The sequence below is a fragment of the Gossypium hirsutum genome, chromosome A09, assembly GCF_007990345.1.
Source record: "Gossypium hirsutum isolate 1008001.06 chromosome A09, Gossypium_hirsutum_v2.1, whole genome shotgun sequence".
In the NCBI taxonomy this organism is placed as follows: domain Eukaryota; kingdom Viridiplantae; phylum Streptophyta; class Magnoliopsida; order Malvales; family Malvaceae; genus Gossypium; species Gossypium hirsutum.
Genome location: NC_053432.1, coordinates 38,011,745 through 38,035,253, shown reverse-complemented (window position 1 = coordinate 38,035,253; position 23,509 = coordinate 38,011,745). Strand labels below are relative to the sequence as shown.

At 34.5% G+C, this 23,509-nt stretch overlaps 1 non-coding gene across 1 annotated transcript; it reads left to right on the top strand.

Moving 5' to 3' along the window:
* Nucleotides 1-17,501: 17,501 nt before the first annotated feature.
* LOC121206925 (small nucleolar RNA R71) lies at nucleotides 17,502-17,607 on the top strand. The gene has a single exon (XR_005902096.1). It is a non-coding gene; the product is annotated as a small nucleolar RNA R71 (small nucleolar RNA).
* The last annotated feature ends 5,902 nt before the right edge of the window (nucleotides 17,608-23,509 follow it).

The following is a 23,509-nucleotide window of genomic DNA, read 5'->3' as shown; positions in this document are numbered from 1 at the left end:
TACTTTCAGAACTAGGTACGGGCATTATAAGTTTTTTGTTATGCCTTTCGAACTAACGAATGCTCCTGCTGTATTTATAGACTTAATGAATAGAATTTTTAGACCGTATTTAGATCGATTTATTGTCGTATTCGTTGATGATTTTTTGATTTATTCGCGTAATGAAATTGAGAGTGCAGAACATTTAAGAATTCTGTTACAAACTCTGCGTAATAAGCAGTTGTATGTGAAGTTTAGCAAATGTGAATTCTGGTTACAAGAAGTCAGTTTTATGGGACATGTTGTGTCATCATCTGGTATCTGAGTTGATTTGAGCAGAATTTCAACTATCTTAGATTGGAAGCCTTCGAGAAATGTTTCTGAAGTCTGCAGTTTTCTGGGACTTGCCGATTATTATAGACGATTTGTGAAAAGCTTTTCTATGATTGCTACTATGTTGACGGAATTGCTTCAGAAAGATGTGAAATTGAATGGTCTGAAAAGTGTCAGAAAAGTTTCGATCAGTTGAAAGCTCTATTGATTGAAGCTCCAGTGTTGGTACAACTAGAACCAGGTAAAGAATTTGTGATATATAGTGATGCTTCATTGAGTGGTTTGGGATGCGTTTTGATGCAGGAAGGCAAAGTTATAGCTTATGCCTCGAGACAGATAAAGCCGCACGAAAAGAATTATCTGACACTTGATCTGAAATTAGCTGCAATTGTGTTCGCTTTGAAGATTTGGTGTCACTATCTGTATGGTGAGAAATGTCATGTATTTTCAGATTACAAAAGTTTGAAATATCTGATGACTTAGAAAGATTTGAACTTGCGACAGAGAAGATGGCTAGAACTGCTAAAAGATTATGAGCTTGTTATTGATTATCATCCGGGAAAAGAAAATGTTGTTGTTGATGCTTTGAGTAGGAAATTGTTGTTTGCATTGCTTGTGATGAATACTCATTTAGATCTGTCCGATGACAGTTTGATTTTAGCAGAATTGAATGTGAGATCATTGTTTTTACAACAGATTATTGATGCTCAGAAAGTTGATAATGAGATAATAGCAAAATGAGCTCAGTGTGATATGAATCCTGATTCTGAATATCGAATTGATAATGATGATTGTTTGAGAATTTGAAGGCGGATTTGTGTTCTGAGAAATTTAGAGTTGACTCAGATGTTTTTGAACGAAGCTCACAATAGTCGTTTATCTATACATCCGGGTAGTACGAAAATGTATAATGATCTGAAACAATATTACAGGTGGTCTGGAACGAAAAGAGATATCTCTAAATTAGTTTCGAAATATTTGATCTGTCAACAAGTTAAAGCTGAACATCAGGTGCCATCTGGTTTATTACAATCGATTATTATTCCCGAGTGGAAATGGGATAGAATAGCGATTGATTTTGTTTTGGGTTTGCCCCTATCTCCGCGAAAGAAAGATGCAATCTGGATTGTCGTTGATAGATTGACGAAATCAACTCATTTTATCCCGGTACGATCTGATTACTCACTTGATAAATTAGAAGAGTTATACATTTCTGATATTGTGAGACTACATGGGGTACCATTGTCTATTGTGTCAGATAAAGATTCGAGATTCACTTCGTGGTTTTGGAAGATACTACAAGAGGCTTTAGGTACGAAATTACACTTCAGTACTACTTTTCACCCGCAGACGGATGGTCAATCCAAGCTGATTATTCAGATACTAGAGGATATGGTGAGATTTTGCATCCTTGAGTTTGAAGGGACGTGGGAACGATACCTGCCATTTATTGAATTTGCGTATAATAATAGTTTTCAATCAAGCATTAAAATGGAACCATACGAAGCCTTATTTGGTAGAAAATGTCGTACACCGTTGTATTGGTCAGAGCTCAGTGAAAATAAGATTCAGGGGGTTGATTTGATTAAAGAGACTAAACAAAAAGTGAAAGTGATTCGAGATAATCTAAAAGCAGCTTCTGATCGTCAGAAATCATATGCAGATTTGAAACGAAAAGATATTGAATTTGAGATCGATGACAAAATGTTTTTGAAAGTATCTCCGTAGAAGAAAATACTCCAATTCGGCAGAAAAGGTAAGTTAAGTCCGAGATTCATTGGGCCGTATGAAATTATAGAGCGTATCAGGCCGGTTGCTTATAGATTATTGTTACCACCTGAATTAGAAAAGATCCATAATTTATTTCACGTATCGATGCTTCGACGATACAGATCCGACCCTTTGCATGTGATTTCTCCGTTCGAGATAGAAATTCAATTCGATATGACCTATAAAGAAGAACATCCGTATTTTAGCTCGCGATACAGATCCGACCCTTCGCATGTTGATATTAGACCATTGAATTCATGAATGGACATATATGCCAAGGGTTAGTGGATTTTAAGTTAGAATAATAAGACTATTTAAGTAAAATGTATGTTAATATTATTAGATTAATAAAAGAAAGCTTGAAATTAGTTCATTATTCATCATCTTTTCCGAAAATACAAAGAAACAAAAAATAAAAGAAATAAGCTTGCTAGGGTTCGGCCATTGAAGGACTTGATTAAGGTATGAATTTTGCTCGGTTTTTGATAATTCCTACGTTTTTGTGATTGTTGCATCTTGCTCTAGCTAGCCCACACTGAATTTCTTAATTGATGATGATTTCATGAGATGCCATTGATGAATATGTGAGCTTTGTATTGATAGTTGGTGACATATGAAAGCTTGATGATAGATGAATATGTTTTGTATTTGAATTTTTGATGAATTTGAGTAATTTGGGCTAAATTGTGAAAATGAGAAATTGAGGGGCTAAAATGTGAAATAAATGAAATATGTGGGCTTATATGAGCTAGGGTAAAATTCGGCTAGGCATTTGTGAAAGGAAATTTTGTGTATTTTGTGATTTTATGAATTAAGGACTAAAGTGGTAAAATGTGAAAATGTGAGGGCTGATTTGTAAAATGCCATAAATATGTGTTTACGGATTGATTTGAATGAATTTGAGATTGAATAAGTCAGATTTGAATGTGTTTATATCATGAACCAAAGAAAACAGAATTAGATCGGGGAAAGTTGAAAGTGGTCGAGTAGTCGGTTAAATCCGTTCATTTCCGTACGAGGTAAGTTGATATACAAATAAATGTATTTGAGTTGATTAATTTATGCTTATATGTGTTTGAATGGTGATGGATGAATATGGAAGATGAATGTATGAAATCCGAGAAAGTTTCGATAATGCGACGACGTCTGAAAAGCCCTTTACAAACCATAGGAATAGTTAGGATACATATGTCATGACATAGGATTCCAATATGTGATTTCGTGTAAGACCACGTTTGGGAAGTTGGCATCGATTTGAGATTTACGTGTAAGACGATGTCTAGGACATCGGCATCGTATTCGATTTTGTGTAAGACCCTGTCTGGGACAGTGGCATCGCTATTTGATTACATGTATGACCATGTCTGGGACGTTGGCATTATACGAGCTTTCCACGCTATCCGAGTATCTTTAATGATTCTGAAAGGTTCAACGGGCATTTTGAGGAACGAATAACTATGTGAATGGGTATCTGATTCAAGTACGTTTGAAATGTATATCATGATTGAGAATGAAAAGTAAGTATATGTACAAGTGATGATATTTGATATAATTATAAGAAAATATGCTATATGTGTAAATAAATTGGGAATGTGTGAAATGTATATAAACCATGTGGTTTGAGATTGTATTTGGTTATGAAGTATATGAATTTCATGATGCTTATATGCTTGAAATGATAAGTTTATTTGTATATGGCTTACTAATTTTTTGAAAGCTTACTTTGTGTGTTTTCCAATTGTTTTATAGATTATCGAAGCTACTAGAAGCTCGGGCATCGTCGAGGATCATCACCACACTATCAAACTCTATTTTTGTACCTTTTAAAAATGTATATATTAAAGTACGGTATGTATAGGCTAGAGAACTTTGGATATGTTTTGAGATGTGTATATCTAGCCATGTGATATGGCTTGCTTATGAATGATATTATAAATGAATTTTGGTATATGCTTTGTGTTCAAAAATGGTATGTTTTGATGTGTTCATGGATGGCCAAAGAGAATTGATCAATTTGGTAAGATTTTAGTATGTATTTATTTGAGGAATTGGTAAGATTATGGCATGAGATTGAATGTATTAAATTGAGATATGAAACATATGTTTTGGTATGATTTTGGTTTATGATTTGGTATGGATATAAGCATGAAATTGGTTGTTAATGATATGGCATGAATGGTGTATGTTTTGGTTATGTATGGGTTGGAATTTGGTATAAAATGTGCTTGGTTTTATGCTTGTACGGATGACCCAAAAATGGGTGGCAAATTTGGCTTGTCAAATAGCCTATTTTTGTCCACACGGGTAGAGACACGGGCGTGTGTCTCAGCCTTGTTTGACACACGGTCATGTTGCACGGCCATGTGCCCCGTAGGGTACCCTACGATTCAAAGTCAGTATACTCTATAGTTTTGACACAGCGTAGACACACGGGCGCGTCTGGTGGCCGTGTGTGGCCATTTCGAAGGGTACACAGACGTGTTGTCGGCCATGTGACCCAAGTCAGTAACCTCCCTAATTTTTACACGGTCTGGCACACGGACGTGTGTTGTGGCCGTGTGGATAAGCCAGTGTGTATGCCCTGTTTCGCCATGGCCTAGACACATGGGCGTGTCTAATGCCGTGTAAAGCACACGGCCTATTCGGCGTGTGATATTTGAAATGTTGAAAATTTTATAAGTTTCTAAAATTTTTATATGTTATTAATTTAGTCCCGAATGCATGATTAAGGCTTTTTATGCTTGATTTAAGTATTTAATGAATGTGAATAAGTGGTACTTATTGAAATGTAATGTTATTTGATAAATTATTGTTCTGAAATGAGTTATATGTCCGGTAATGTCTCTTAACCTATTCCAGCGACGAGTACGAGTTAGAGGTGTTACAGAAATGCATTGGCTAATACTTTTGTTACCATGCATACATGTCATACTAAACCAATAGAGATCATACAAATCGTGTTGGAGTATAGAATCTCACATTGCTTCCTTATTCCTGGTATCTTAGCTTGTCAAACTCGCTAGGGTCTCCCTAGTCCTGCCAGTAGTTTCTTATTTCTTTGCTGTTAGACTTGGCTTCTCATGATGGTAACAACAGGCAAAGCGTCCTACAACTACATATTCTTCTTCTTCTTCAGATTGTCTGAAGAATATGATACTTGGTTTAGAGAATGAGAAGATGGGTAAACAAAATTATGAAGAATTTTATTTCTATCCCGTCATATTTATACTCCCTTGGCACGATCTCCACAAGTCGTTGTTACCACTCAGCCCTAATTATTGTGTCTTTCAATATGGAACTAGTCAGTTAAAATCTAACCAATCTGGATTTGAGATCTAACTTTCCCTAACCAGCCTCCTAAGTTACTAAGTACTTTGTTAGTGCTTGTGAATTTCTACTCCTATTCAATTAGATCTCCGACTCTTCCTCAAGTTCAACTATTTACGATAACCAGTTATGAGTGCAAAAACAAGCTTTGCTATCCATCATCCGCTATCACCTTAGATCCTTGATAATTAGGTCTCATTTCATACGTTTGATAATTCAATTACAAAAATAATATTAGTTCACATTCAACAGAAGTATAATCACAACCAAGCATAATTGTACACTTCTATAATTAAATTCATTTTTGACCTTAATATCTGAGATGCTCGCATCTCATTATTTACCTGATCTAATCAAAATCCAACTTTACAATTATTCTATAGGAACCTAATCACCTATAAATAAGTTATCATTTATAGTAAAATATAAGACTAAAAATATATAAGAATTTAGAACGACAGTGTCCACAAGTGCATGAGTTAAATTGTAATATAGTTTTGTTACAACGAAACACTTGGAAGTATTCCAATAATTGTACCTAATGGAGGATAGAATCAATCTATAAGAACCTTTTTTACAATAATAAGTCTAAATAGTAATAATTATCCTTATATTGCAATAAACCATCAAATAGATTAATGAGAGAAATTAAATAACTAAAATAAATAAACAAGAAAAATAAACAAACAACTAAAAGCGATAAACCAATTAGGAATATTAACTCGCTTCAGGGTTTGTAATTAACTTCATAATAGAGTTGTAGGGTGGATTAACTATCGATTAACCACTTATTACCTCCTGACCTCTAAATAATTAATCAATTGGCTGATACTCGCTTATCTCTCAACCTCACTTTCTAAACCAAGATAAACTACGATTTACTCGATTCGACTTATCTCCCAATCTCATCTAGCCTATGATAACTTCATAGTGTTGTCAAGCCTAGGATTTAAGAACTGGTATTTATACCAACTAATCCTCTTGAGAAAACCCTAAATCCTACATTAATCAAATCCTTATCCACTAATTAATCTCTCAGAAAGGATTTAACCACTCATATTATTCATAATTTCAGTGTCAATTAAATAAATCATGTGAAGAACACAATTGAATTGGAAAAGAAACAAGATTAGAATAATCATGAATTTATATTGAATGGAGAATGAAATAGAAAATCGATTGAATGGAAAAATGAAATATGTCGAATGCAAAGAATAAATGAATTGAATACTTCAATAAAATAAATAGACTCTTAGATCAAAATCGATTCCAAGAGGAAAAACAAATAACTTAAAGTAGCCGAAAGAAAACTAATTTAATTTACTCCTAAACAACTAGGGTTTTTAAGTGTATCTAGAACGACTTAGTTGCATCAAACCCCTAAAGTCTTATTTATAGAAGTGTTGGCAGCCCAAATTAGGTATCTAGCACATCTTCGGTGTTTGTATAAAGTTGAATGTGCAAATAAAATTAGCCTTGGCATTCTCTGGCATTACTTCAACCTATGTCTCACCATAGTCCTTGCATGGCTCGAAATGACATGTATTTTTTTCCTTGTTGGTTTCGTTTCATGTTTTGATGGCTCAGGAAACTTTTCCATCACTTGTACCTTGCTTCCACGTAAATTTGGCCTATAATCCTTCATCCTTTACACTCTATTAACATATTAGAACTACCTTAGGCTCGTGTCGACTTAATGGGTCACAACACTCATAAAATGTGTTAAAAACATTTATTTTACTAATATTTAATTCTAACTACTAAATATCAAGAACATAATATAAAATACTAAAATTCTTGGAAACAAGCTCCTTAAGTGCAGATTTAAGCCGAATTAAATACTAAATTTGACGGTAGGTCAAATACCCTCACACTTAAGTCTTTACTTGTCCTCATGCAAACAAAACAAAACAAAACAAAATAAAAACAAGAAATAAACTAACCTAAAAATGAGAAATAAACATTCAAAGAAAATAAAATGCACTCGAGCAAGCTTGATACATGAAATTGGATAAAAATATAAATTAACAAGACAATTAAATAAATATATAACTCTAGAGTGATATATAATTGACTCACAATTTCTAAAGTTAGATGGGTTAGTTCAATAAATTACAAGGTAAACAAATAAAATAATGTTAAGTACAGGTTTCCATTAAAACAGATATACAAATATACACATATGTTCAAATGAATATAAGTGGTAAAAACATAGAAACTTGGCATGATTTCATTCATGTAACGTACTACCTAAGTCACATAGGACTTTTAAGCTTGTAACATTCTGCAACTTAAGTTGGTTTGGACTTCGAAGAATAGGATCAACAAAATGGTTAAACACAAAAGTAGTTTGACACATGATATTGTTCTCGATACTCCTTCAGAGTATACATTTTGTTACCCCCTGCGTAGTTGGAAAAAATGAGTACAATCATTTGGGCTCCTAACAATTTTTTGAACAAATGTGAGCATATTTTATTTCCAACTCTATTTTTATTTTTCATCAATATTTTCTCGATTGGCATTTTGCCTTATTTTTCTACAAGCTCAAAATCTTATACTCACTGTTCCATACAATTCCTTAGTTCACTCTATTTTTTCTTTAGAAAGCATTGAGATGTATTTACCTAATCCCTTAATATCGATTGCCAGACATCTAAATCCATGCAAGGACCAAGAAATAAAGGATCAAATAGAATATGCAATAGGCTTAAGGTTTCATTTTGGTCCATCGTGAGAATGGATTTAGGCTCAAAATAAGTACTAGGGAAAATATTTACAGGATAACTTTTAGGCTTGAGAAATTGTCTACCAAACAATGCCTTAGGTCGTCCCAAGGTCATTCTATACATGGATTAAATTGGCAAGTCTATCAATTTCTACAACCTAGAATTCAATTAAACATACATGCTATTTATATACCTATTTATCATGTGGTTACTTAACATATTAAATCTACGCATAGTGTAATAAATTAAACTAATTAGTCTAAAACTAAAAATTTAGATTAAATTATTATCAAAAATAAATTTACATTTTATGAAAAAAATCCTATTAACATGCTCCGAACCAATCACTTGTATTTGTACAAGCTCAAGCACACATAAAACATACAAAAAACTACTAAAAGCAAAGAAAATAACATAAAAAGAATTTTTTTTTATAAATTTCCTAAGTCACCCCACACTTTATTCGGCACATTATCTCTAATATGAAATTAAAATATAAAGGAAAGAGGTTACCTAATTGGTGTGATGTGTGCAACACAAAAATGGTGGGACTACTCCTTTCAATTTTGGCTCAATCTTGTAGTATCATAAAAAATATGGGGTTTGTAACATTCCACAAATCAGGGGTTAGTAGAATCGGGTTTGTGAATCGAGAGAGAGTGGTCATACCTTAATTTTTGAAATTTATCTATGCATTTTTAGGAAATAAATGACGTATTCGTTTGTTGGTTAAGTGTTAGTGAAATGCTCCTTGAAACCCAAGTTCAAATCCCTTCTCTCTCACTATTTTTATTATTTTGCAAAGTTTTCCTTAAACCCTTGTATGTGACATTATTTGTTTTTAAAATAAATATTGTAAAATTATATTAAGAATGAGGAAAAAACCTAATGGTTAAAAGAAATATGAGAAAGCATGGAAATTAAATGAGGTCCCAAGTTCAAATCCCTTCCCTTACGAAATAATTAAATTTTGCAAAATCCCTTATTTTTTAATGTGTGTGCCATCCATACCCTTGAACCCTAAGTATAAATATAAATTTTTATTGTATTTTTCAGCATTTAATACAAATTTTACCTAGCCAAGCCGTTCACCCTCTTTCTCTCCTCTTCTCTCCCATTGTTGTCATCGCCTACACCTAGTTTTACCATCTCTTTCTTCTTTTCTTTTTTGCCAAAAGATTTGTTAACATATTCTTCACCATATTGTTGTAATTTTTCCTCATTAAAATCAGACCCAAATCTAAAATCTTGAACTCCAAGATTGATCTTGAACATTGTCAAGAAAGTGCCATTGCCGTTTCTCTCGACTAGCTTGGGTAAGGTCTCTTCTCTCTTCAATTTCTTAATTAATATTTTTCATTCAAAACATAAATTTCTAGATATAAAATTTGGGTATTTTAAATGATTTCAAAGGTATTTTTCTATAATTTAATGAGATCTCAAACCATTTTAAAATTCAGCCTCAATTTTGGCTACCATGGGTGGTGGTGCGTGCGCCTATGTGCAAGAGAGGGGGCTATTTTGTTTCTTGGTTCTTGCCTATATTTTTCCAGAATTAATTTGAGTTCTTGAACCCTCATAATCATCTTTTAAACTCATTTCAATTATGGAAAAAATTTCTTGATCGATTAGCCATTCGGATCCCACAAATCGTGAAGCGTAAGTGCAATTAAATGTAACTAGTTTGTTATTTCGACATAGTTGTTGGGTAAAGGTTATGATTTGATTAAATGAAGGAATTTAATCATTAATTAGATAATTATTTTCCAGTATATTATTGAATTATGTGCTGACCCAAATGCCCCAAATCATCTGTAAAGGCGAAAAACGATTGTTCGTATGGTTTGCATCGATACAGTGTAAGGAATCTAACTAGTTTGGATTCATAAAATAGTTATAATTTCAACGATTGGTTTGAACTAATAAGTGGGTGTTTTGGGGATGTTTTAATGGTAAATTTATTTAATTTATACTGGATTTTGGTTTAGGTTCATTTAAGGAATTATTAAGGAATTATTAAAGAAAATTGGAAGATTCGCTAGTGTGCTGCAAGGAAGCGAAAAATAAGGTGTGAGTCCTAAACTCATAAAATTGATTGAAAATGTTAAATATCACCTTATATATGATAAATTAGCTTGCTGCTTGGATTGTCTTAATATCCAAATTATTGATTTTGTGAGTTTCAAACCAGGTATGTTTCGAGCCTTAAAAGATTGACATGTTGGCAAAATTGCTAGTTTGATAGTATGGATGTTTGATTGAGTTTGTAATTGCATATTTGAGTTATGAGATTTGAGAATGTTTGACTGAATGATATAATGTGTTGAGATATTAAGATTATGTATGATTTAAACGTATGAGATATTTGTTATATTGTGTACTGAAAATGGTGCTATTTATGCACAATGAAAATCCATAAAGTATGTGAAATTGAATGATACTGATTGATACCAACACAATAGTAATTTGAAACATTAGAATAGTGTTTCCATTTACTGAAAGTATGTGATTATTGAGGACATACTGAGCATGTCAAATGAATGTGAAGAGTATTGATACATGATTATGTATAAGATTGTGTGACATATTGCATATGCATTGGGTTGGGATTTTGTGGTTGACGGAGGAGTTCCATGGAGTATTGGTGGCATATTAAGTCCATATTATTCGTAGTTAGTGCACTGCACCTGGAGTACTGAGGGGATTGGTGATTTTATCAAATATTATATGTTATTGGCAATTGTATTGCACTATTTAATATTTTGTAGATTTTCTGCATTATTGATTATTCAGTGGTTTTACCGTATCGAGCAATGCTAATAATGTTTTGGAGTTTGGTAGATGGGTTCTGGGGAACTCGTGGTGTGTAGCGGATGGTATGGGTAGGAATCTTTTTGCACTGCATCATGTGCATGACATATTCGAATGTTATTGATTTATCCTACGCATTGTATTTTGCTGTATTGAATGGTGTCAAAATTGATGATTGTTACTCGAATGAATGATGACCTATGCTCATACACCGTTTGACATCAATTTGATAATGGCTATGTAATGACATGAAATTCCTATGATGGTTCTGTTTTTTTCTATTAATGCTAATATGTGCCACTGTATTTAATGTATTTGCCTGTTTAAATAATTATCTGACTCACATGAGCTTTTCATAAGCTCACCCTCAGTAGTGTTTAACTTTTTAGGTAAGCCTCAAAATTAGGATCAGACTTCGCATTCGGAGAATCAACTTGGACCTTGGATTATTATTTTATAATGAAGTATTATTGAGTCTTTATTGGTTTTGGCTTGTAATTTTTAATTATTTCTGGTTTATGGCTTGATAACTTTTCTTTTGGGGATTTTTGCATGCATGGATTTCTCAAGCATAATAATCGAATAATGCACGATATTGCGCTTAAGTAAAATTTGATGGTGTTCCCTAGTTTCCACTACATTGCATGTAACGCCCTGAATTTTGGCCTAGAAGTATTAGGTTTGACCAGGGGTGCAGTTAGGAGACTGCACATAAATTTTTAATTGTGCAAGGAAGTGACACAATTAAGTGTTTGACTTAGTGGTTGTGTGCTCTGGAAGTGTCTGGGAAGTCATGGGTTCAAGTCCTGGCTTCCATGAAATTTTGGTTTTTAAGGATAAAATCCTTATCTTTGGTCAATAGGATTATAAATAAAATTTGGTAAGGCATGACACAAAGAGCCTAGTGATCTAGTTGATGTGGCATGTGGATGGTTCCCTTGAGGTCTAAGGTTCAAGTCATGGCAAGGTAAAAAGAGTATTTATTTTGCTCTCTTGCCATGTGAGAAGTAGAAGTCAATTAGAACTCTGTAGGTAAGATGTTTGAATGGGTCAGTTGAGAAATTCTAGGAGTAGAATTGGGGATGTGGATAGGGAGTTGATCGGTTGGAGTGAATTTAGGAGAATTTTGAGGGATTTCAAATGGAAGGAGGAGTTGTGGCCAAATAGGGCATTGATCACTCACGATTTCGGCTATAGGTAAGTTGTGGTCACTTAATTTCGGTTTTTTTTGGCAATTGTAATGCTATCCAGTCTTCACTTCGGAAGTCGGGCTTTAATTTTCTTTTCGTACATCTTTTGGTAGAGTGATTCGATTCTTCTTCCCTCCCTTTCTAGTCTGTCAAATAGGCCTATTACCCTAGCCACTGTTTCGATTTTGAATAGGTACTTCATGACTCCATTTTTCCTTTTTTTTCCCTCACTCTATTCCTTTTTGGCTGAATATACTCCTTTCTCTCTCTGACTCCAACATTACCCTCTTGACCGAATGCCTCTGGCATTTGTGGCTGTACTTCTCTTCCTCCTCTCTCAATTGTGCTATTTTCTTCTGTTTAAACCAAATATCTCATGTGTTACCTGGGCAGCATCTGGATTGGAGTCAAGGCCAATTTTTTGTTAGTCTTTTCTTGTCTCAGGTTTGTGATTTCCTCTTCTTCTATGAGCTGAATATATCTTGCACATTCACCCTTATTCTACCTTTTGGCTGGCACTTAACTCTGTGGTTGCTGAATGTTGCTAGGGGCGTGATCTCTATAGCCAAGGGGGTTAGGACGATTTTCCTTTCTTAGTGAGTAATCCTGTCAATTCGTGGTAAGTACTTTAGGTAGTATTTATTTACTAGGGATTATAACTTCTGATGAATCTGTTAGAGTGTTCTCAATACCTTGGTTTGGATTTTCCACAAACATGACTAATAGTGGATCGTTGTGAATCATAGGTGCTTTGATCTCGGAAGGGTGCGTCAACAGTTTCATTACAGGTGTGTAATCATACACCCAATTTTGCTACTGTCAAAACGTCAAATAAACGTGTGTATTCACACACTGAATAGACTGTAGAACGGCAAAAGCCGAAGAGCCGAAAAGCCAAAAGAATGGCCTTTTGACCACATGGGTGTACGAACCCAAATATGGTAAGCCAAGCCCACGAATCATGGGCGTAAGACTGGAGAGGCCACCATGAGCGTTCTTATGGGCTTAGGCTGTTTTGGGCCTCGATGGATCGAAATGGGTCGTGTGGGCCCAATGGGCTCGTGGGCTCCACACGACTAAAATCAACAGTACGTGGTAATTACTGATCTGGGTTGTGTAGTTCTTTGGCTAAATGGGCCACACGAGTGTGTGGGCCCACTTGGGCTGAGTAGTGGGCCTTGGGCCCATTTCCACCGTTATGATCATTTAGGTTATCTGTGTTGCTCGAGGCGACTGTAGACCTTCGGAGAGGGTTATCTAAGTTGAAACCCCAAAATAGGTAAAATAACCGTCATGCCTGTGTAGGGTAAAATGACCGTAATGCCCTTGTAGGGTAAAATAACCATAATACCCTTGTAGGGTAAAATGACCGTAATGCCCTTGTAGGGTAACATGAACATAATACCACTGTAGGGTAAAATGACCATAATACCCCTGTAGGGTAAAATGACCGTAATACCCCTATAGGGCAAAATGACCATAATGACCATAATGCCCCTGTAGGGTAAAATGACCGTAATACCCCTATAGGGCAAAATGATTGTAATGCCCTTATAGGGTAAAATGACCATAATACCCTTGTATGGTAAAATGATGATTATGCCCTTATGTTTCGTATGACTAATGTGCTTATGATTTACATATATGATTGTACTAAGTATGACTTTGCATACACGTAATATTTATGACATGACATATTGCATGGGGTTGGGATTTTGATATGGAGGAAGTATTGTACTGGTGACTATGTCACAATTACTGATACTGGTGGCTTTACCACATTCACTGTTTCAGGCAGCTATGCTACATTATTCTTACTGGAAACTTTGCTACGATATTGGTGTGCTGGCTGGGTGAGTCGATTTATATCCCCACATGGTGTGTTGGTTGGTACGGTTGGTGTGCTGGCTGGATTTGGGTGTGATGCATAATTGCATTACACTGTACTGATACTGTATTGGGCTTAGGCCCATACTGTTACTGTATAGGGCTAAGGCCCGGACTGTATTGTTACTGAATAGGGCTCAGGCCCAGATTGTTACTACATGCATTGTTTACTATTTGACTGATAGGGGATTACACACTGAGTTTTCGTAAACTCACCCTTTCTTTTAACTGTGCAGGTTATCCTCAGCCTTAGACGATTTGGAGCCGCGAGGGACTCGGAGGTGGCCACATGATTGCGGATGTTCTACTTTTGACTTTATTTAGTTAATTTTCATATTGGGTTTTTGATTATGTAATAAGGCCATTTGTGGTTTTAACTTTTATTTGGGCTTTTATTTCTTACCTTAAATTGCTAGACTAGGAAAAGATGAGTTTTCAAAATAATAATTGTTTTCAAGGAAAACACACATTTTAAACTTCAAGGTTTTTAAAAGCTTTCGCGGTTTTATTCAGTTTAAGGAAACAACGGTGATAAATATGGCAATCGTTTTGACAAATTGATTTCAATTAGTAACAACTTATTTGCCAAATTTTCTCAGGCAATGAAAACTAAAAGGGTTTTAAATTAAATTTGGATTCCTAACGATAAGTCCTATTTCTGAAAAGCACTTCGATGTGACACGTCAGATTCGGCCATAACGTCTAGGCTGGGTTTGGGGTGTTACATTGCAAAGGAACTATTTTTGAAAAACAAATCGATAAGGCAATCCAAAATGACTTGAAAAATGATTTTTCTGCTGCATTAGTTTAACTTTGAGTTTTTTTTTAAAGAATAGCGACAAGCAAACGGTTTTTCTAAAACAACACTGTCAAAAATAAAATGAATCCTAAGCATACACAACCTAATGAACGAATGCTTTTAATCTAACTCAAAGTAAAACTATGGTTTTCTCTAAAATGAGTTTATTTAAAGTCTTAAAAAGTAATGTAAGTTAGCTTAGCCATTTCGGTGGCTAATGTAGCCTTCTCAATCTAGCCATAACATCTAGGCCGGGTTTAGGAGGTTACAAGGTTCCTATAAAGAAAACTAAAATGGACAACAATGCTAAATCCTAAGTAACTAAAAACTAAAACAAAAATTAAGAATCATCCCAAATAACTTATTAGTCCAAATAAAAAAATGTGCAAAATTAATCAGAATCAGGGTCTGACTACTCCACTAGCTTCCAAATTCTCCTCTTCTTCTCCTTTAGGTGATTGTTTTTATTGTTGTCATTCAGAATTGATATGCAATTGATTCCTTCAAGTCAATACCTTAAGTAGCATTGCCTTGCATTGTAGTATGCCTTCCACCCAATGTTGAACTCTTAACTACGATCCCCATTTGGCTTGTCACATTGCCATTTGTGGTTGTGGTTTTGAACGGTTGTGGGTATGGTATTGTCCAGAGAGGGGTTTTTATGCCATATCTTCAAGCATAGTGTTCTACAATAGGCCTGATATAGGTGATACCTTGTATCATATATTCAAGATGTGCTTTAATATCGTCCTCCCTTAGTGTAGCTTGCTCTTCATTCTTATTGATATCTTGCACTTGATTTGTGGGCTTGACGTTCTTTGAGAAGTTTCCACTTGGGGGTGGTTGTGGCCATTGGAAATCTTTAATACCATATTTCTCTGTTGTTAGGATTGCTAATTTCCCACGTTATTGGTTGCATGCAGTTTGATATACCCATTATTGTCATATTTGCAAGAGCATTTCTTCCAGTGTTTCCTTCTTTGGTTGTGATACGCTACTTCTTGCTTGTATTATCTCCATGTTCAATTTGTTTGGCTTGGAGTTTTTGTCTGTACTTTCTATTGTTTCCATTCAATGTTATTCCATAAATAACTAACTTATTCTAGGCTTGGGAATTGGAAGATGGTTATACTCAAAAGAATATTTGATGTTGGTGGCTTGGAGGTTATTGGTTGTTGATAAGGACATTATATAGCAGCATTCTAGGGTTGGACTTGCCGTGCAAAGTTTGTGAATTTCTTTGAACATTGTGTTAAACCAAGAATGAAAAGTTGCCAAAAATAGCTTGCATGTCACACTATAGGATGTGCATGGTGCAGCACAACACATATTTTTACTCCAAATCTTACTTTAAAATGAAGGTGTGGCGTGCCATAGAGGTTCTATGTTGCACCATGACAATATATTATGATGTTTTCAATTTCCCTGGGTTGTGTCATGTCATGGGATTTTCATGTGATGACATGGCTTCAATATGGCCTCTTTAGGACTTGTAGAGGGTCCTTGGTTGCCAACACATACACCCCACTAACGTATAGCTCTTCCATTATTCTCAAAAACATGGTTCCTTCTAATTTTAACATGAAATAACTAGTATAATTCCTAAATTTAACAAATAAAAAATAAATTAGTATACAATATTTACAAATTAATTGAATTCGACAAATTAAAATTTATATTGTGCTACCAGACTTGTCCGATAATATGCTCGTCAAGATCGATTGTCAATTTAGAAGTGGCCAGAAATGACCTACACAATAGAATATGGATTTCTTGATCTTACTCAAAGTTGAGGACTACAAAGTCGAGGGGGATTATGAATCACCATACCTTTACCAATACATCCTCGAGTACACCTTTCAAGTACACTAAGGATCTATCGACTTATTCCTCTATCCAGGGTTCGTCGACCTCTTTAGGAAGCTCTTCCTCTTCATAATTGGGCTTGCTAGGTGGCTTCACTTCTTTAACTGATCGCAAAATGATCTCCTTTACATGTTCCTTCCAATCTCTTCGAGGATTGTCCTCAGTATTACTATGGAGGTGTTGACCATTTTATTTTTAGAACATCCTCATTAGTTGGTGCATTTGGTCGCAGAGACTACCTATTTGGTATTCAAGTTTTCTACATGTTGCTTAGACTTGTCGAATGTCCGTCTTTATAGTTTGCATCTCCCTGTCTAATCGGTCGAATCTTTGACCACATGCAGCTTGATCATTACCCATGACTCGTTGTTGCAAGTATGGTGTTTTGTAAGGAGGGTTCAGTTGAGTTTGTGCTTGATTTGTGCCTCCTTGATTACCTCTCCAATTGAGGTTTTAATGATGCCTCTAACCAGGATTATAGGTATTCAAATAGGGATCTCAACCCCTATTATTTTCGTAGCTCGCCACCTCCGGTTGGTTCTTATAATGTGGCTCCACTATTGTCAGTTTGATTGGTTGAAATCAATCATCATCATGGTCTTTGTTTATCAATGTCACCTTTGGAGGCTTAGATTTGTACATAAATCTTGAATTAGGCCACATGTACGAGTTCATGGCCATGTATTCCATGATTTTATAGGCTTGTTCATATGTATGGAACATGAAAGATCCGCCAGATGCTTCGTCTAAGCTGGACTTGATGTGTCTATCAACACCATTATAAAAATATGTATTTAGAGCCATGCTTGCAGTCCATTATGTGAGTACTTCCTCAGCATTAATTGAAATGCTCCCACACCTCATATAGAGATTCACCTTTGTATTGTTTAAAGTTGGCAATTTCTCGCCTAAGTTAAATGGTTCGACTAATTGGGAAAAATCTATAAAGAAATTTTTCTGCTAAATCATTCCATGTTGTAATAGAACCCAATTTTAATGAGTGTAACCAATCGACTACATTTTCACATAAAGAGAACAGGAATAATTGAAGACACACAGCATCATCGGATGCCCTATTTTACTAAAAGGTGTCATAAAGTTGTAGGAATGGCTTTAAGTGTTGGTTCGGGTCTTCCACTATATTCCCCTTGGATTGCAGCATATTTTGGACTAGCTGGATGGTGACCATTTTTATCTACAAATTATTAGCATTAATCACTGGTCGTTCTACACTACCTCACACCACGTGTAATGTAGGTAGGGTGTACTCACGCAACGTCCATTGATCCATTGGGAATTTTCCCGATTATTTCCTTGTTTCTCTTATAGATCATCGAATAATAGATTTACCTAGGGTAAATTAATTATTGCGGGTGGATCTGTGTTCATTGCTTGACGATTGCACCTAATAATCTGCTCTAGATCTGGGTGTGGTTCGATTGGAGTGCTGGTGCTTCAGGTCATAAATGACCTAAAAAGAAAATAAAAATAAAAATAAATAAACAAAAAATAAATATCGTATCTATAGGTTTTAATGTTCTTACTTATCTTTTAATTTTAAAAAATTATTTTTGAAAATTTATTCCTGAAGCCTCCCAGGCAATGTCACTAACAACTTGACTGTCTCTAAATGAATTACCTTTTATAGTACAATATAACACTAAAAATATAAAAGAATGTAGAACAGTAGTGTCCGCAAGTGCATAGGTAAAATTGTAATATAGTTTAGTTATAACGGAACACTTAGAAGTATTCCGAGGATCGTACCCAAGAGAGGGTGGAATAAATCTATGAAAACCTTTTTACAATAATAAGTCTAAATAGTAATAATTAATCTCTATATTATGATAAATTATAAAGTAGATTAATAAGAGAAATTAAATAGCTAAAATAAATAAACAAGAAAAATAAAAAAATGACTAAAACCAATAAACCAATCAAGAAGATTAACTCACTTTAGAGTTTATAATTAACTTTAGAGTAAGGTTCTAGGGATTAACAACTTATTACCCATCGACTCATTAATCTCTCCTAAGGGATTTAGCCACTCATGTTATTCATAATCTCAGTGTCAATTGGATAAATCATGTAAAGAACTGTAACGTCCCGTACCCGAGACAGTCGCCGAGTCGAACACGAGGTGTTAACAGACTTAATTCATTACTTAAACAGCTCAAACAATTTATTTTTAAAATTTTCAGTCAAGCTAGCAATCTGCGTCACAGTCGCTTAAAAATTAATATCTCGAGTTCCAAAACTCAAAATCCAATTCCGTAAATTTTCCCTAAAACTAGACTCATATATATATTTATTAATTTTTTTCTATAATTTTTGGTCTAGCAAATTAGTACAGTTTATTAGTTAAAGTCTCCCCTGTTTCAGGGTTCGACTGCTCTGACCTCTGTGTATTACGAATCATATATCTCCTTGTACAGAGTTTCAATGACTATGCCATTTGTTTCTAATAAAACTAGACTCAATAAGGAATCTGTACATAAAAATCATGACTTATAATTATCTTTGAAAAATTTATGGTGAATTTCCAAAGTCAGAACAGGGGATCCAGAAATCGCTCTGGCCCTGTTTCACAAAAATTTAAACATCTCATAAAATATAACTCATATACCTATTTTGTTCCATCCATATGAAAATAGACTCATAATTCTTAAATTCAATATTTTATTCACCATCTAATTGTATCTATACTATTTTTAATTATTTTTCAAACTCACATCACTGCTGCTGTCTGAATCTATTTTATGGTAAATTTTACCTATTTCATGGTTTCCATGAATTAGCTAGCAATTTAGCATACATAACACCAAATATGATCATGATTAGCCATTCCAATGGCTAATCATTACCAAGCATTTCCATACCACTCAATAAACATATCATAAGACCATATATACAAAATGATTATAATGCTATACATGCCATACTCAAAATATGCAAGCCATTATGCCAAGATGGTATACGGATATAGTGTGAGCATGCCTCCGACCGTTCCCGATTTCCGAGCTAGCTTGTCAACACTACAAGGAATGAAAAGGAGGAAATAAGCATAAATGCTTAGTAAGCTCACATGCAAATAGCAAGTAACACAACTATATAAGCAAACATAAAACATCATTTGCATAATCATCACCGAGACATTCATATCACATTTTCATTTATCATCTTACCATATTGTTGTTATATCGAGTTTTCAACCCGAGGGTTAAGTACATACCTGTTCAAAGTATTCATTTCACAACACTTACCAATACGTCCCTTTCATCTCAAGTATTCCTCCATTTGAGTAGAATTTTACCCGTTGAACACATCGGAATATAATTCGAATACATAGAAAGTTTGCACATAAGTGCCACATATGTAGCCAAGCTACCATGTAACCCGCCCATAAGTGAACTCGGACTCAACTCAACGAGCTCGGATGCCTAGTTACATCTCTCGAACTCGGACTCAACTCAACGAGTTCGAACATTCGCATCCATAAGTGAACTCGGACTCAACTCAACGAGTTCGGATGCCCAAATATCCTAGTGACATGTCACTTGTATCCTAATCTATTCCTAAGGTTCAAACGGGATTTTCCTCGAACACATCTCCATGCCATCTTCCGTAAAATACCGAAACCAATACTCGGTAGCACTTTATATTTAACAAATAATTCACATAATTTGCATTTTATTCGAAAATAACCACAAAGCATATAATTCATGATAAAAATCAGCATATCATATAATTAACATCAATAATTTAAAAATAACAATTATACTACATTACTTACACATGAACTTACCTCCTATGCGAAAATGGCTACTTTTACCATTTCGTCCACAACTTGGTATTTTCCCCATTTTAGCCCGAATTTTAGTTTTCCTTGCTCTATCATTTAAAATATAGTCTAATTAGAACTCATATTACTCAAATTGACCTAAAATCATATTTCGGAAAAATTACAGTTTTGCCCCTAAACTTTTGCATATTTACAATTTTGCCCCAAAGCTCGTAAATTAAACTTCAGCTTGTTTTCTTATGTTTTATGACATGCAGATAATTTTTCCCTTCTATGGCAACATCAAATTCTCACTCTAACATGTACTTATGACTATTAGGTATTTTTATCGATTAAGCCCTTTTGCTCGTTTTCACTTAAAACCGAGTAGTACAAGTTGTCTAACATAATTTAAAACCTCATATTCTATCATAAAACACCGAAATACACAAATTTCACCTATGGGTATTTTTCCAAATATGAACCCTAGGTTGAATTATTGCTAGCATAAGCTTAATCGAGCTACCGGGACTCCAAAAACGTAAAAATCATTAAAAATGAGGCTAGAACGGATTTACAATCGAGCTTGGAAGCTTGAAAAACCCTATCCATGGTTTCTCCTTTCTATATTCGGCCATGGGGTTGAAGATGAGCAAAATTGGCTTTTAATTTTGTATTTTAATTCATTTTACCCCTAAATGACCAAAATGCCCTTACTACTAAACTTTCCAAAAATTCCATCCATGTCCAATTTTTGTCCATAGACTTAGAAATTGGTAAAATTACTATTTAAGACCTCCTAATTAAAATTTCAAAACAATTTCATACTAGAACTTCTAGAATGCAAGTTTTACAAATTATTCGATTTAGTCCCTAATTTCAATTTAAGCACTTTATGCATAAAATTTCTTCACGAAATTTTCACACAATCATGCAATCATATCATAGACCTCAAAATAATCAAAAAATAATTATTTCTATCTCAGATTTTGTGGTCACGAAACCGCTATTCCTACTAGGCCCAAAATCAAGATATTACAAGAACACGATTGAATCGGAAAAGAAATGAGATTAGAATGATTGTGGATTTATATCGAATAGAGAACAGAATAGCAAATAAATTTACTGGAATAATGAAATATGTCGAATGCAAAGAACAAATAAGCTAAATACTTTAATAAAATAAATAAACTCTTGGATTGAAATTGATTCAAAGAAGAAAAACAAATAGTTTAGAAAATTCAAAAGAAAACTAATTTAATCCTACTCCTAAACTAGTAGGTTTTTAGTGTGTCTAGGACGACTTAGTTACATTAAACCCCTAATGTCTTATTTATAGAAGTGTTGGCAGCCCAAATTAGGTCTTCAACACGTCTTAGGTCTTCATATAAAGCTAATTGCTTGAACAAAAATAGCCTTGGCATTTTTAGGCATAACATTGACCTATGTCACACGATAGTCCTTGCATGGCACGACATGACATGTTTTTTTTCCCTTGTTGGTTAAGTTTCTTGCTTTGACGGGTTGGGAAACTTGTGCATCACTTATCCCTTACTTCAACATCAATTGGGCCTATAATCCTTCATCCTATACACTGAATTGAACATATTAGAACAACCTAAGGCCCATGTCAACCTAATGGGCCACAACACTCATAAAATGTGTTAAAAAATAATTAGGTTCCTAATATTTAATTTTACCTACTAAATACCATAAACATAATATAAAATACTAAATAACTCGAATTAACTATTACATTTGGCGATAGGTCAAAACCCTAGATTGCCATTAGATACTGTAATATCCGAAAGTTCTTATCTCTTTTAATTATGTTCTTAATAAGCTAAACATAACCTTTCAGCTTGGAGCTTAATCCAACAACATTCCAAACCAATCCACTCATTCTCAACATGTTCATCAAATAATCAAACTTAAACTATCATTAACACACATTTTCGATCTTATAATTTTTAGGTTCTTAACTTTTTTTGTCTCTGGTCTACCATGGATTCCACCATGAAAACTTAACTAAACATTTGTAATTTTCCAAATTAACTGCTTGGGTTGCAAGTATCAACTATCTATATCTAATAAAATATCAAGAATTGATGAAGAAAGCTTACCAAAGTCCTTCATTAGGCTACGACAATGGAAGGAAGAAACAAAGATAATTTTTTTCTCATTTTTGATGGTTCGGCTAAGCAAAAAAAGAAGATGAAAACTAAACTGATCACTCTCTCTCCCACTAGCATATATGGATTTTTTTTGGCAAGCAAAAGGAAGGTAGAAGTAAAATAGATAGAAAGAAAACCAATATTTGTAGCATACTATTAATGCATATAGCCTTGATAAACCGTAAATTATACATATTTTGACCCTATGTTTAATGCATTTTATGGATGATTTCTCATTAGAATTGGTGAATTTGATGCTCCTAATGCTCTAATTTCATGTTTTATACTTAAGAGAGAGCATAGGAGAGAGAAATGAACGAGAAACGAGCCAAAAACAGAGAAAATGGGCCAAAGTACGAAATCAACATGGCCTGGACCTCCTTACATGGGCAAACCACAGGGCCGTGTCAATCTGGAAAAATTGAAGCACGATTCACATGGGTATAGCACACGCCCGTGCAATTTTAACAGGCTCAACACGGCCTGAAGTAATCGCACATGGGCATGTCACACAGGCGTGTTCCTGTCGAGCCCAAGTTAAGTCCAATTCGAAAAAGGCCACTTTTGAGGGCTTCTAGGCATTCCAAAGCCTATAAATACACCCTAAGGAGGAAGAAAAAGAGGGGGAGAATAGGGGGCAAGGAATTACTCCAATGAAGCTGATTGATCCATCTCAGAAGCCAGATTCATCATCAAGGCTGAAGATCTCTCCTCAATTTCCCTTCAGGAGTTTTGGGTTTTCTTTATGTTTTGTATTCGTTATTCTTCTGAGATGTTTTGTTATTTAGTTATGAACTAAAACCCTTAAATACCTAAGGGGAATGAAACCTAAGACGAATCTTGTTATTATTTTCTGAACCATA